A 13,092-nucleotide genomic window follows, 5' to 3' on the forward strand; every position below is an offset into this window, starting at 1 on the left:
AGAGACTATTTTAACACACTTAGGATCATGATCCTGGAGTTAAAAAGAAGAAAGAAAGAAAGAAAAGGCAGGGGAGAATGATTGGGTTTTGTAAAATACTTTGCACTGAAATTTACCTTCTGAAATCATAAACAATGATGAGCACACATCAGTGGGTAGATCCCTTGAGGACTCCTTGGGTGATGCATCGTTGCTTGGGAAACTGCCTTCTAAGGGCATACAGGAGAAAGCATTGTGGGCCTGTGTCCTCTCTCTTTCTTTTGAGCAGTTAGCTGAATTGTAAATAGGAAGTGTTCAATGTGTTTTCATGATCTGTCTTTTTTGCAGTTTGCCTGACTCACCTAAGACTGATTTTCTAAAGAAAAAGTATCATTACATAAGATAATCATTACCTTTATTTTCCTAGCTAACAACAGATTTTATTCAGTAAACATTTTATAATGTAGTATTCAAAACATTAGTTAAAAATGTTTTGTGTTTTTTTTGTTTGTTTGTTTTGTAGATGAAGTGGCTCAAATTTGATGTTAATTCCATTTGGCTAGAAGCTGCACAATGCAGTGTTACTTTAAAAAATGGCTCATTATTAATTTTTGCTGTTGAATATAAAAGTACATGAATGTTTATAGTAGTTGTATTTTGCATGAATAGTGTTTTAAATATACTATCAAAAAATTTTTTTTATTTTGTATAATAGATCATTTCTACAAGTGTCCTAAATACAGTCTTCCCTTTTGAGAATTTATAGTCTTGCATTAATTAAAAATGTGGGCTCTCTGCTTTATTATTTTTTCTTTATTCAAGAAATGAACTTAAGATATTTATATCTTATGACATTTAAATAATCATTGAGAAAGTATCTTGGACCTAAAAATTACCTCCACTATATTTTCCATGACTTTATGTTGGACCTGTCCCTTCTTTTGGAGAGTGTCACAAAATACCAATTCTGCTGTCTGTGGGATCCATCTCCTGAAACAGTTTGCAGGGAGACACGATTTTAACTCTGTTTTATTGCTTTGGATTTTTAACAACATGTTTCAAATTTATGTTTTGTGTCATTTGTAGCACCTTAAACTTACTTAGTCATTTATACTTTGGGAGAATGCACTGAATACAATTTGATTTCTCAACTGCCTTTATTCTAACAAAAAGATAAAAAATATACAGTCTGTAGAGAAGGTCAGTATTGCTATTCCATGGGAAGTGTTGTTATTCTGGTCAAAGTTTTATTTTAGAAATTAAATGCTACTTTAAGCTTCACAGCTCACTGGATCTTTCTGTGAACAAAAGAGGACAATTATAAGCTGTTATTAAGGCGATGTGAGTGTCTGCATCAATACAACTTTTTAAGAATAAGTGACACAGGTCAAAGACCCTGGTGGCAAATGGATGTTAGTGGTATTGACTTCATGGTTAGTACTGTCCTAGATATGACTTGAAAGGAGTAACCCAGATGTAATAGACTATAACAAATTCTCAAGTCTCACAGATACCTCATTCCATAATTTGTGTCTGTCAACCCTGATGGTCCTTGATGTTTCTTTCATAAGGACTCTCTGATATCAATGTAGCAGATAAGCCTTTGGAGAATTAGAGTATTAGGATGTAAGCTATTCAAGACCTGGGAAGATGTGCTTGGAAGATAAAACACTTCAATTTCACAAGAATCAGAAGCTGGAACTCATAAACAGAAAGAGAACAGGTACAGATCAAGTCTAAATGAATAAATACCCAGGTAAAGAGGAAATAAGGGAAAACACAATGAGGAGGGCTGCTCTTCTTAGCAGTTTGCTGTAAAGTTTCTGAAAACTTCATATTTAATGAAGCATTTTACATTCAGTGTAATTATTTAAATTGTAATAATTATATATGGTCTTTATATTGAAAATTCAAGATGGTTCATTCCTGAAGAATGAAAAAACATATGTATGCATACTTTTGAAGACCTAAATTGAAATAGTGCCCACTTTATAAAATTCCCTACTTTAGCATTATTCTTATTCTTGATATCTCTTTATTTTCCAAAATACTTTTCAGATCCTTTTTCTGTTCTTTTTCTTCAGCTCATTCCTTGCATTTTGAGATTTTCCAAAATTTAAACTAATGCAATATCTTATTTAAAGTGGGCTATTTGTTATGAATTAATTCAGAAATACTTAAAAGCATAATGAGTAATAAAATAAGCAGGATTCACCACCATCTCCAAAATATTTTCAATATTTTGATATTTTTTAATGTGTTATATAATATACGTTATAGTATGTGTATATAATTTTTTTTTTTAAGAGAGAGTGTGTGCACGGGTCCCTGCATGCACATGTAAGGGAGGGGCAGGAGGAGAGGGAGAGAATCTTTTCTTTTTTTTTTTTTTAAGATTTATTTGTTTATTTATTTGAGAGAGAGTACACGACCAGGAAAGAGGGAGGGGCTGAGAGAGAGGGGAAGCAGAATCCCTGCTGAGCAGGGAGCTCTGTGCAGGGCTGCATCTCAGGACACCAAGATCATGACTGGAGCCCAAGGCAGAGCTTAACCCACTGAGCCACCCAGGTGCCCCAGGAGAGAGAAAATCTTAAGCAGGCTCTGCACTGAGCACTGAGCCCCACCTCAGTCTCGATTTCATGGTCCTAAGGTCATGGCCTGAGCTGAAATCAAGATCTTGACGTCATTACCAGAGCTGAAATAAAAAGTCAGACTTCAGCTGACTGAGCCACCCAGGCTCCCCATTCATTGAATCATTTCGGAGTACATTATAAAAATGGTGATATTCATCCCTAAATAGTTTTGACAATTCTCAGCATAAAGTGATTCTCTTATATAGTCATAACCATTATGATATAAAATTAAAAATGGTTTTCTAAAGTCATCTACTAAATACTCCATAGCCAAATTTCCCCCATAGTTCCACAAATGTATTTTATTTGGGGGGCGTCAGGATCCAATCAAACATTATGCCTTTCATTTGAGTATTATTACTCTTAAATAACTTTTAATCTTCCTATTTTTCCCATAAAAATGTCTTTTGGAGAGAGCAGGTCAGTTGTATGTTAGAATGTTCCCCATTCCAAATTTGTCTGATTTGTCTTCTGATGATGTCATTTAATTTATTCTACTTTGTCTTTCAGTATTATTGATCCTGTGTAATCTCTTAATTTTTTGCTTATCTTTACTATTTCTATGTTAAACTATTTTCCACAATGAAGACAAAATTTTCTTTAAGAAACATAGACCTCATTATGCCCTTTTTCCTTATGATAGCGTAATATCCAAACTCCTTAGAATCATTTCATAACTCTTCTTCATATCTGACTTTTATGTTTTCCTCCATGGACAACTTTCCTTTTCCATCTACAGCTCCCTAGAGGAGGCTCACCCACACCAAGAAGTCGTGTTAGGTCAAACAAGGATATGGGATAGAAATAACTATTTTAAACTAAAAACTGCATTTTATTTTATTTATTTTTTAAAGCTTTATTTATTTTTTTATTATGTTTAATTCACCAACATATAGTACATCATTAGTTTTGACGTGGTGTTAGTGATTCATTAGTTGTGTGTAACACCCAGTGCTCATCACCACACAGGCCCTCCTTAATACCCATCACCAAGTTACCCTATCCCCCTACCCTCTCCCTCCTGTAGCTCTCAGTCTGGTTCCCAGAGTCCTGAGTTCCTCATGATTTGTCTCCCTCTCTCATTTCTTCCCATTCAGTTTTCCCTTCCTTCCCTGGTGGTCCTCCATGCTATTCCTTATGTTCCACAAATAAGTGAAACCATATGATGATTTCTTCCTCTGCTTGACTTATTTCACTAAGCATAATTCCCTCTGGATCCAACAATGTTGATGCAAATGGTGGGTTTTCATCTTTTCTGATGGCTGAGTAATATTCCATTGCATATATGATCCCCATCTTCATTATCCATTCATCAGTCAAAGGGCATCTTGGCTCCTTCCACAGTTTATATATTGTGGACACTGCCACTATAAACATTAGAGTGCATGTGCCCCTTCTCAGTACATCTGTATCATACACAAAGATAAACTCAAAATGGATAAAATACCTAAATGTGAGACAGGAATCCATCAAAATCCTCGAGGAGAACATAAGCAATAACCTCTTCGACACTGGCCAGAGCGACCTCTTTCAAGACATGTCTCTAAAGACAAGGGAAACAAAAGCAAAAATGAACTTTTGGGACTTCATCAAGATCAAAAGCTTTTGCTCAGCAAAGGAAACAGTCAACAAAACAAAGAGGCAACCCACAGAATGGGAGAAGATATTTGCAAATGACATTACAAATAAAGGGCTAGTATCCAAATCTATAAAAACTTCTCAAATTCAACACCCAAAAAAACAAATAATCCAGTCAGTAAATGGGCAGAAGACATGAAAGACATTTCTCCAAAGAAGACATACTACAAATGGCTAAAAGACACATGAAAAAATATTCAACATCGCTAGCCATCAGGGAAAAACAAATCAAAACCACAGTGAGATACCACCTCACACCAGTCAGAGTGGCTACAATTAACAAGACAGGAAACAAGTATTGATAGGTTGTGGAGAAAGGGGAGAACCCTTTTACATTGTTGGTGGGAATGCAAACTGGTACAGCCACTCTGGAAAACAGTATGGCAGTTCCTCAGGATGTTAAAAATAGAGCTGCTCTAAGCTTCCTGGATTGATCTAGGAAACTGCTCCTCCCAGGGCCTGCCCAAGATTCTCTTTTCTGTAAGATTCTCATTTCTAAGGTAGACTGACCTGTTCCTTGATGAGACTTGCTGTATTTCTTTGTTGGTTTATCTTACAGTGTATTCACTATTCATGGAAAACACTTGTTTCCAGTTCAGTCTTTGTATGTTAGGATGATAATAAGAGTAGCAACTTCACCAAGCTTGTTCCTGCTCTAAGGCCTTAAAAAGCCATTTAATATGCCTGTAATGAAAACAGGGCTGATCATGATGATAATGTTGGTGACCTTGAAACCTAACATTAAGATAGGATTTGCTATATTTAGGTACTAGTCAAAAGTCCTTTTTATAAATTAGGTTATTTAATAATCCTAACTCTCTGAAATAGGTATTTTTATTATGTTCTTTTTGTAGAGGAGGAAATTGATGAACAATGACATTAAATAGCTTATGTATAGTCACAGCTAGTATATGCTAGGAATAGTTCTCAAACATGAAAAATCTAGATATAGTATTTCTTTCCCTTTCACTATGGTTTCCCATAACTTCAGATATTCACTTTGCTGACTTTTTACCATTCAGAGCTCAGCTAAAACATCACCGACTCAGAGGGGCTTCCCATATCAACCAGTCTAAATTTTTCTGGCTGTGTACCATTCCCACTTGCATCACTGTTAATTCCATTACCTTGTTTTCTTTAAAAAAATTTTTTTAGCACTCATCATTATTTAAATTTATTTATCTATCTATTCATTCCCTGGCCCTGGGTTATAAACTCCTTGAGCAGAGAAAAATTCTCAGTCTCCTTTAGTACCCAGTTCTGGTTCTACAGCAATGACCAGCACATTAAAGTTATTAATAATTGTTCAAGAACTTATATAATTGAATAAATAATTGTTATAGTTGTAGGATTAATGGATTTTTGTGAATATTGCATACCATAAAACATTTCAGAACTATGGGATTTAGAATTAGTCCAGACTAGGTTTGAGTTTTGGCACTATCAGTGTCCAGATGTATGATCTTATACTAACTATTGAAATTTCGTAAGCTTGTTTAACGCTTTAGAATACAAATAGTAATGCCTACATTATACAGTTGATTTGAGGCTTAAATTTAATTATATTTGTAAACTTCAGTATCTCTTACATATCATTCTAATGTTTGCTTTACATGTTATGAAGAGAGTGATCTATTTGGAGTGGAAAGAGGTTAGAGCATGAAAGAATATCTAAAAAATGAGGCAGAATTAGATTGATAACAACAAAAGGAAATTTAGTACCAAACTAAGTTAGAACCAGAATTAGATTTTTACTGCATAACCACACTCTACCAATATTTGTTAGTTTCTAAAGGGCTGTTAAAGTACACCCCTTTATTCTCTTCTTGGGTTTAGTCCAATAAAGAGATACAGACTGGTGTCAGAAAGATGGTGATTACGAGTGGAGGACATGACTGAGATGGTGGTCCCAATGTTTTCCTTATGTTTCAGCTCATTGGAAATCCTATCCTGCCAGTCTGTGCCGCAGAAGTTGCTTTGCTGTGGCAGAGCCTGCTGTGGAAAATTATCATGTGAATGAGGAGACACTGTGTGCCTTCTCTAGCCTAGCAGATTTTCAAGAGAGGGAGAAAGGACCAAGTCCTGTTCCTTTTCTTAAGCTCAGGATCCCATAGATCATGTCTTCATTTAGAAGAAGGCTTGAGGTGGGAGAGGGAGAGCATAGTCTTTCCAATTCAGTATTTCCAAGTGGTAGTTAGCAATTATTTGCTGTCTTCAATATTCACGTTTTAGTTAAGTGAACTAAAAATGGTTCGTTATAAAGTGTTTAGCTGGGCTTATTCTGAACTAAGTGACTTGTTGTCTTTACAAAATATTTAAAATAAGTGAATCTGATGAGGTTTTTTTTTGGTTTGTTTGTTTGTTTGTTTTTTTTAGAATTTTATTTATCTAAATAAATAAAAGAGAGATCACAAGTAGGCAGAGAGGCAGGCAGAGAAAGGGAGGGAAGCAGGTTCACTGCTGAGCAGAGAGCTCGATTCAGGGCTCAATCTCAGGACCCTGAGATCATGACCTGAGCCGAAGGCAGAGGCTTAACCCACTGAGCCACCCCAGGCACCCCTGATGAGTTACTTTTAAGAAGAGAGATGTATGTGATCAAGATGAATCTCCAGTCACTATTCCATGCAGTCAGACTGGTGGATAGAGCAGTGTCCCTTACAGAAAGCTGCCTGGACAAATCTGCTCATGGGCACTTCATGTATCGCACATTTTGGAGACCAAAATGGCTGCTGAAGTAGACCAATAATGCCTGTTGAATAAATATATATTCTCAGCACAAGGAAATGGAATGACATAACTCCGTGAGATATGCATTTTCATCATTAACAGAAAACTCACTTTTATAAACATCTCTGGAAACTTTTTTGAATTTCAACTGTTTTGAATTTTGTATAACAGATAAGTACATTCTGCTTAAAAGCATTTTCAGCACTTTTATTGCCTTGTCATTAGAGTAAATGTGAATGGTGTGCAGTATTGTCAGCGGCCATTTACATGGAATGTTGAAGTAGTCCCTTGTCTCTTTGACTAATTAGACATGAGTTGTTAGCTCTTTTTATTATTTTTGAAACTGCTCACATTAGTATAGTAGATTTTGCATAATTTATCCAGTGCTACACATTTGAAAACTCTCTCTACTAGCCAACATATCACTCACTGCCAATTTGTTACCAGTCTATTATCATCTTAAGTTGAATTATCTTACGGAATGATCCATTTGTTTGAATAATGAATCTTTCAATGAAAAAAGATCTTTTTCATGTTTTAATTATTAATATTTATATTAAAACATATTAAATTTTAACAGATTAAAAATAAACATTATTAAAAATGTACACATTATTGGTTTTGTAAACTTGCCTCATTATTTTAAAAGCAAATTTTCTCAGAGGCTCCTACTTTTGAAGCCACCTTTTCCAAAGAATATTCCAAAGACTCAAACTATTTATTATTTCTGTTTAGTACAATTAAAGTGTATCAACATAAGATTGCAGTAGCATAATTTGCATAATGGCAGTCTTTGTTTTGCACAGTGCCATGTTGACTGACACCCTTACTTATTGGAATCATCTCTCACTTTATACAGATCCTTGATAACTGAGCTCTGCAAAGCAAGGACACGGATCCAATATGCCTCCAATACAGCAATATGTTTCAGTTAGCACTGTGCTTTGCAAAACAAAGACTGACTATAATTTTATAAGTGCAGTTATCTTCTTTAAGTCAGTAACTTGGGCACAATCAAATGTGTGCTATCATAAATCATTACAGTGTACTTTTTCATTAATGAATTCTCAAATTAGGTAAAATCTTAGATACATGCCTCTAATATTTATAGTGAATAGTTTATATGCTTTCACTAACCTTGTTTTCTGAAAGTGAAAAATGTAATCAGCACTGGCATAGTGTTATTACCTCATGTTATGATGGTCACCCTGGATTTCGAAGAGTATTTGACACTGGGGATCTTTGGTTTTTCCACTTACATGTTTCTTCTCTACAGGCCTTAAATTTGTCTTAAAAACAACTGTAGAATCTTTATCACCTCTGGTCCATTCATATTTTTTTAAAAAAGTGTATCCTAATTTCAGAGGGATAAAAGAAAAAAAATTGAAATTAAACTTAAAAATAAATCAATTATATAAAGATAGTTTTAAATTAAATATTCTTATAATTTTAAATGTGTAACTCAACTATTTTAATTTTTACACATTGTGAATTTAATTGGTCCCATGCATTTCTCATGTTTTTACATTAGTTTTTATGTTTTAGATTTTGATAATTTCATGACTTTCTACCTTAGCCACAATTTGTTGTTAATCTGTTAACAATCTGCTCTTGCCATGAGAAAAACATTGCCAGGCTAGCCTTCTGGTCAAAGAAGCTTGGGCAGACCCGAACCCATCCAACAGCAAAAAGCTAAGCCCAGACAGACCTGTGTCTTGAAGCAAGTCCCCCATTTAAACTCAATCTAGATTAGCCACTCTTCAGACAAGCTTTTTGTTTTGCACTAGTATTGACAAGTACATTGTCAAAAGTATTTTTGGGAGTACTTTTTGCTTATGTTTAAGAATTACCACAATATTTATTTCTTAAACACAGCTGCTATATGAAGTGCTCCTTCAGTGTCTGAAAAGATAATGTCCTACAATTGCTACTCACTATGCTTAACCAAGAAAAATAAGCAGTGATATTGGAAAAACAAAACAGAACAACCCCCAAACCTTGATAAAGTAGAGAAGCAAATATAGTAGACTTCAAATAACTTTATAGTCTCATACACATTTGAAAACTCTTATTACCAACCATTCTAAGAGATAGGTCTATCATAATCTTAGGTTTAATTATTTTATGTAACAATTCAACAACTGATATAGTTCTTGAGCCCATGCTAGATATTCAGTGAATGAATTGAACTGACTTGATTCCTTTGTGTGAGCTAAACGTATTTGAGCTATTTTATTTCCAGAAAAAGGTAACTACATGAATGTGTAGGGGGGGCAACAATTTGCCACCCCAAATGTGTCCCTTTGGCATGTATATTATTTTAGGTTGCTTACTATTATTATTTAAAGATTTATTTATTTTAGAGAGAGAGAGTGTGAGAGAGCGACTGAGAGCAGGGAGGGGGCAGAAGGAGAGTGGAAGGGAGAATCCTAAGCAGACTCCCCACTGAGTGCAGAGCTGGCACAGTGCACCATCTCTCAGGCTTCATCTCATGTCCCTGAGATCATGACATTAGCTGAAATGAAGAGTTGGGCACAACCAACTGAGCCATCCAGTTGCCCCTAGGCTGATTACTTTTAAGAAAGAGAAGACTCAAAAAGTTTTTCTGTTTTGCCTCCCTTCACTAACTAACTAAAGGAATTTAATAGAGGATGTGTTCCTGGAAGGGAGATTTCAGCACAGATAACTATAGTATAATATGAAGTAGGCAAGGTAGAAAGGGAGGAATCTAGCAAGACCTGTTCAAAGTCTTCTGTTTCATTATTTCTTCATGGCCCAGCAAGTATTTGTTTACCAAACATATACTCTTCTTTTTTTTTTTTTTAAAGATTTCATTTATTTGAGAGAGAGGAGTGAGTGAGAGCATGAGAGGGGAGAGGGTCAGAGGAAGAAGCAGACTCCCCACTGAGCAGGGAACCCAATGTGGGACTCTATCCTGGAACTCCAGGATTTTGACCTGAGTCGAAGGCAGTTGCTTAACCAACTGAGCCACCCAGGCACCCCATACTCTTTTTGCTCTTCCTGTGAATTGTCTTCCTTCTAGCTAGTCTAGAATAGCACATATATCTCATTTTTCCTCACTGTCTTTGGAATCTTTTATGTTTATGTGGATTCTCTTATGTATATAATTAAGTTTGATTCTCTCCTGTTAATCTGTGCCATGTCAATTTAATTTTTAGACCAGCCAGAAGAACCTTAAAGGATAGAGTAAAATTTTTCCTCTCCAAGAAATACAAAACAATACAGTGGTGCTATTCCCAGATTTGAGATGAGTCTAATCAAATGGCACTTAGTTGTGCAAGAACGAAGGGTTATGTTCTCTGTCCATGGTTAATTGTTTCTTAGGACCTCTTTATTTTATTTATTTGTTTTTAAAATTTTGTTTGTTTTTCGGAGAGAAAGAGAGTGAGACTGCACAAACAGAGGGAGCAGCAGGCAGAGGGTGAAGCAGGCAGAGGGAGAAGCAGGGTCCCCGCTGAGCAGGGAGCCTGATGCAGGACTGCAGGACTTATCCCAGGACCCTGGGATCATGACCTGCGCTGAAGGCAGATGCTTAACTGACTGAGCCACCCAGACATCCCTCTTAGGGCCTCTTTAATAGAAAATACAGAAAGTCATATTCTCTGCTATTTTGAATTTATGTTTTGTATTACTTGTAGAATAATATCCCATGAAATAAAAATCTGCAATTGTCATTCCTTTGCTTAAAAGTCCATAGTGCCTTTATAGGCAATGATCTACAGTGTAAGTCCCATTATTTAGCATGATGTGTAGAAGTATATTTTCAATCCATTTGTAATGTTTACTTGTTTTTCTACCCATCCAACCTAAATTCCTACTGTACAGAATAACTTCATGCTTAATTATATGCTATTTTCTCTGTCTGAAATGCCATTTTCTGTTTTATACACCAGGAAAATGTCTACTTATTTTTCAAAGCTCAACACAAATATTACCTTCTTTGTGATATTGACACTCCTGTCCCTTATGCAGAGATAGTCCCTCTTTTGTCTGTGTACCCATAACAGTCCGTGCATGTTTCTATTATATCACTTCTTGTACTATGTTTCTGTTTTTTTGTAATCTCCACTAGAATTTATCTATTACTCAAAGATAATATTTTATTCTTTGTACATTTTTGGAGAATGACCAGAGTTCAGTATAAAATAATTATTTTGTAATAAACTTTGCAAAATTAAACAAGGTAAGTAAATCACATTGAGATTAGTAATTACCAAAAGACACTACTACTGTCTTTTAACTTTATAGCTATCGTGGTTTTATACAGTTGTCATTTAAAAAGATGCTGTTAAGAGTCTCAATATTTGGTGTTATGTTTTCATAGGCTCATCTACATAATCAGTCAAAATAATAGGTTCTTACTCCCCAAGGGGTTTTTGTTGAGTAATTATTAAGAATAATTCAAATAAATATTTCATTATATTACTAATACTTACTACAAACAACATAATGAATGGTGAAAAATAGAATGATTAAGAACCCCCAAAATAGCCCTGCTGAAATTTTTTTTGCATTTCATTGGTCTATGGTTTTAGTTCAAGCCTGGCACATAGAGGCTGCGCATATATTTATTAAATTCTGAATTTTTGTTTCAAACAAAATATTTAGTTTTCCTTATTATCATCACTTTAAGTATTTTTTAATTTATTATTACCAAAGTAATAAAATTTGTTACTGCAAAATGGAAAACACAAATAAAAAAAAAAAATGGAGACTTGAAATTGCTCATCATTGCTCTATCCAAGGTAAACACACAACATTTACCATGTGTCTGTCTTTATTGATCACTATCTATTAAGCTATATTTTGGCAAAAATGAGATCTTACTATACATATGTTGAAATATTATTATTTTTTGACTGAATAATACATCATGAACATATTTCTGTATATTACATATAGTTCTATAGTCTTGCTACCGAAAGTATGACTATGGACCAACAGCATGGGCATCACCTGGTTTCTTCTTAGAAATACAGTGTCTCAGGCACCTCCCCGGTCCTTCTGAGTCAAAAATCTGCATTTCAGTAAAATCCTTGAGTGATTAAATGCAAATTAAAAATAGAAAAACCTTATGGACATTGGGGAGGGTGTGTGCTATGGTGAGTGCTGTGAAGTGTGTAAACCTGGCGATTCACAGACCTGTACCCCTGGGGATAAAAATATATGTTTATAAAAAATAAAAAATTTAAAAAAAATAGAAAAACCTTACAATACAGGATCATTTTTAATTGCCACTGAGGGTGAGCAGAAGAGACCACCACAGAATACGCCATTTCGGTGTATTAATTATTTTGAATTAAAGTTAATTAAGAAAGAGCCAGTGCAAGAAGGACACTCTGGCCCCCTTGTATTCCCCTGAAAGCTGGAAATAAACTTTCCCTGTAAAAGTTAACCTCCCTCTACCAGGTGGAGGAGACATCCTTATTATCAGAGATAGGGCAGGTAGAGCTGAGAAGTCTATTTTTTTTTTTAATTTTTTTATAAACATATATTTTTATCTCCAGGGGTACAGGTCTGTGAATCACCAGGTTTACACACTTCACAGCACTCACCAAAGCACATACCCTCCCCAATGTCCATAATCCCACCCCCTTCCCCCAACCCCCCTCCCCCCAGCAACCCTCAGTTTGTTTTGTGAGATCGAGAGTCACTTATGGTTTGTCTCCCTCCCAATTCCATCTTGTTTCATTGATTCTGAGAAGTCTATTTAAACAAACTTTGTTTCCTCTTCACTACAAGTTTACTACCTCAAGCCCCAACAATTGTCTTGTCAGTTCTTTAAAAATTTATTGTTTCTTTATTTAAAAGGTATAAAAGTTGCCTGCTTTTAATCCCCATATCTCTGCAGTTCCCATATATACAAGATTAACATTTTTCCTCCTGTTAATCTGTTTTATGTCAATTTAATTATTAGAACAGCCAAAGAAACTAGAAGTGAAGAAAAGGAAATTTTTCCTTCTCTAACCACATGGTATTCATTTTGGTTATATCATAATGTATTTAACTACTCTCCTGATTGCTTTTCTTCACTGCTTGAAGCAAATAATATTTTCTTTTTTTATGTAATCCCATTGGGTGATCATCACATAAT

This window comes from Mustela putorius, unplaced genomic scaffold, assembly GCF_011764305.1.
Source record: "Mustela putorius furo isolate JIRA1106 unplaced genomic scaffold, ASM1176430v1.1 tig00000228_pilon_pilon_pilon, whole genome shotgun sequence".
Classification (NCBI taxonomy): domain Eukaryota; kingdom Metazoa; phylum Chordata; class Mammalia; order Carnivora; family Mustelidae; genus Mustela; species Mustela putorius.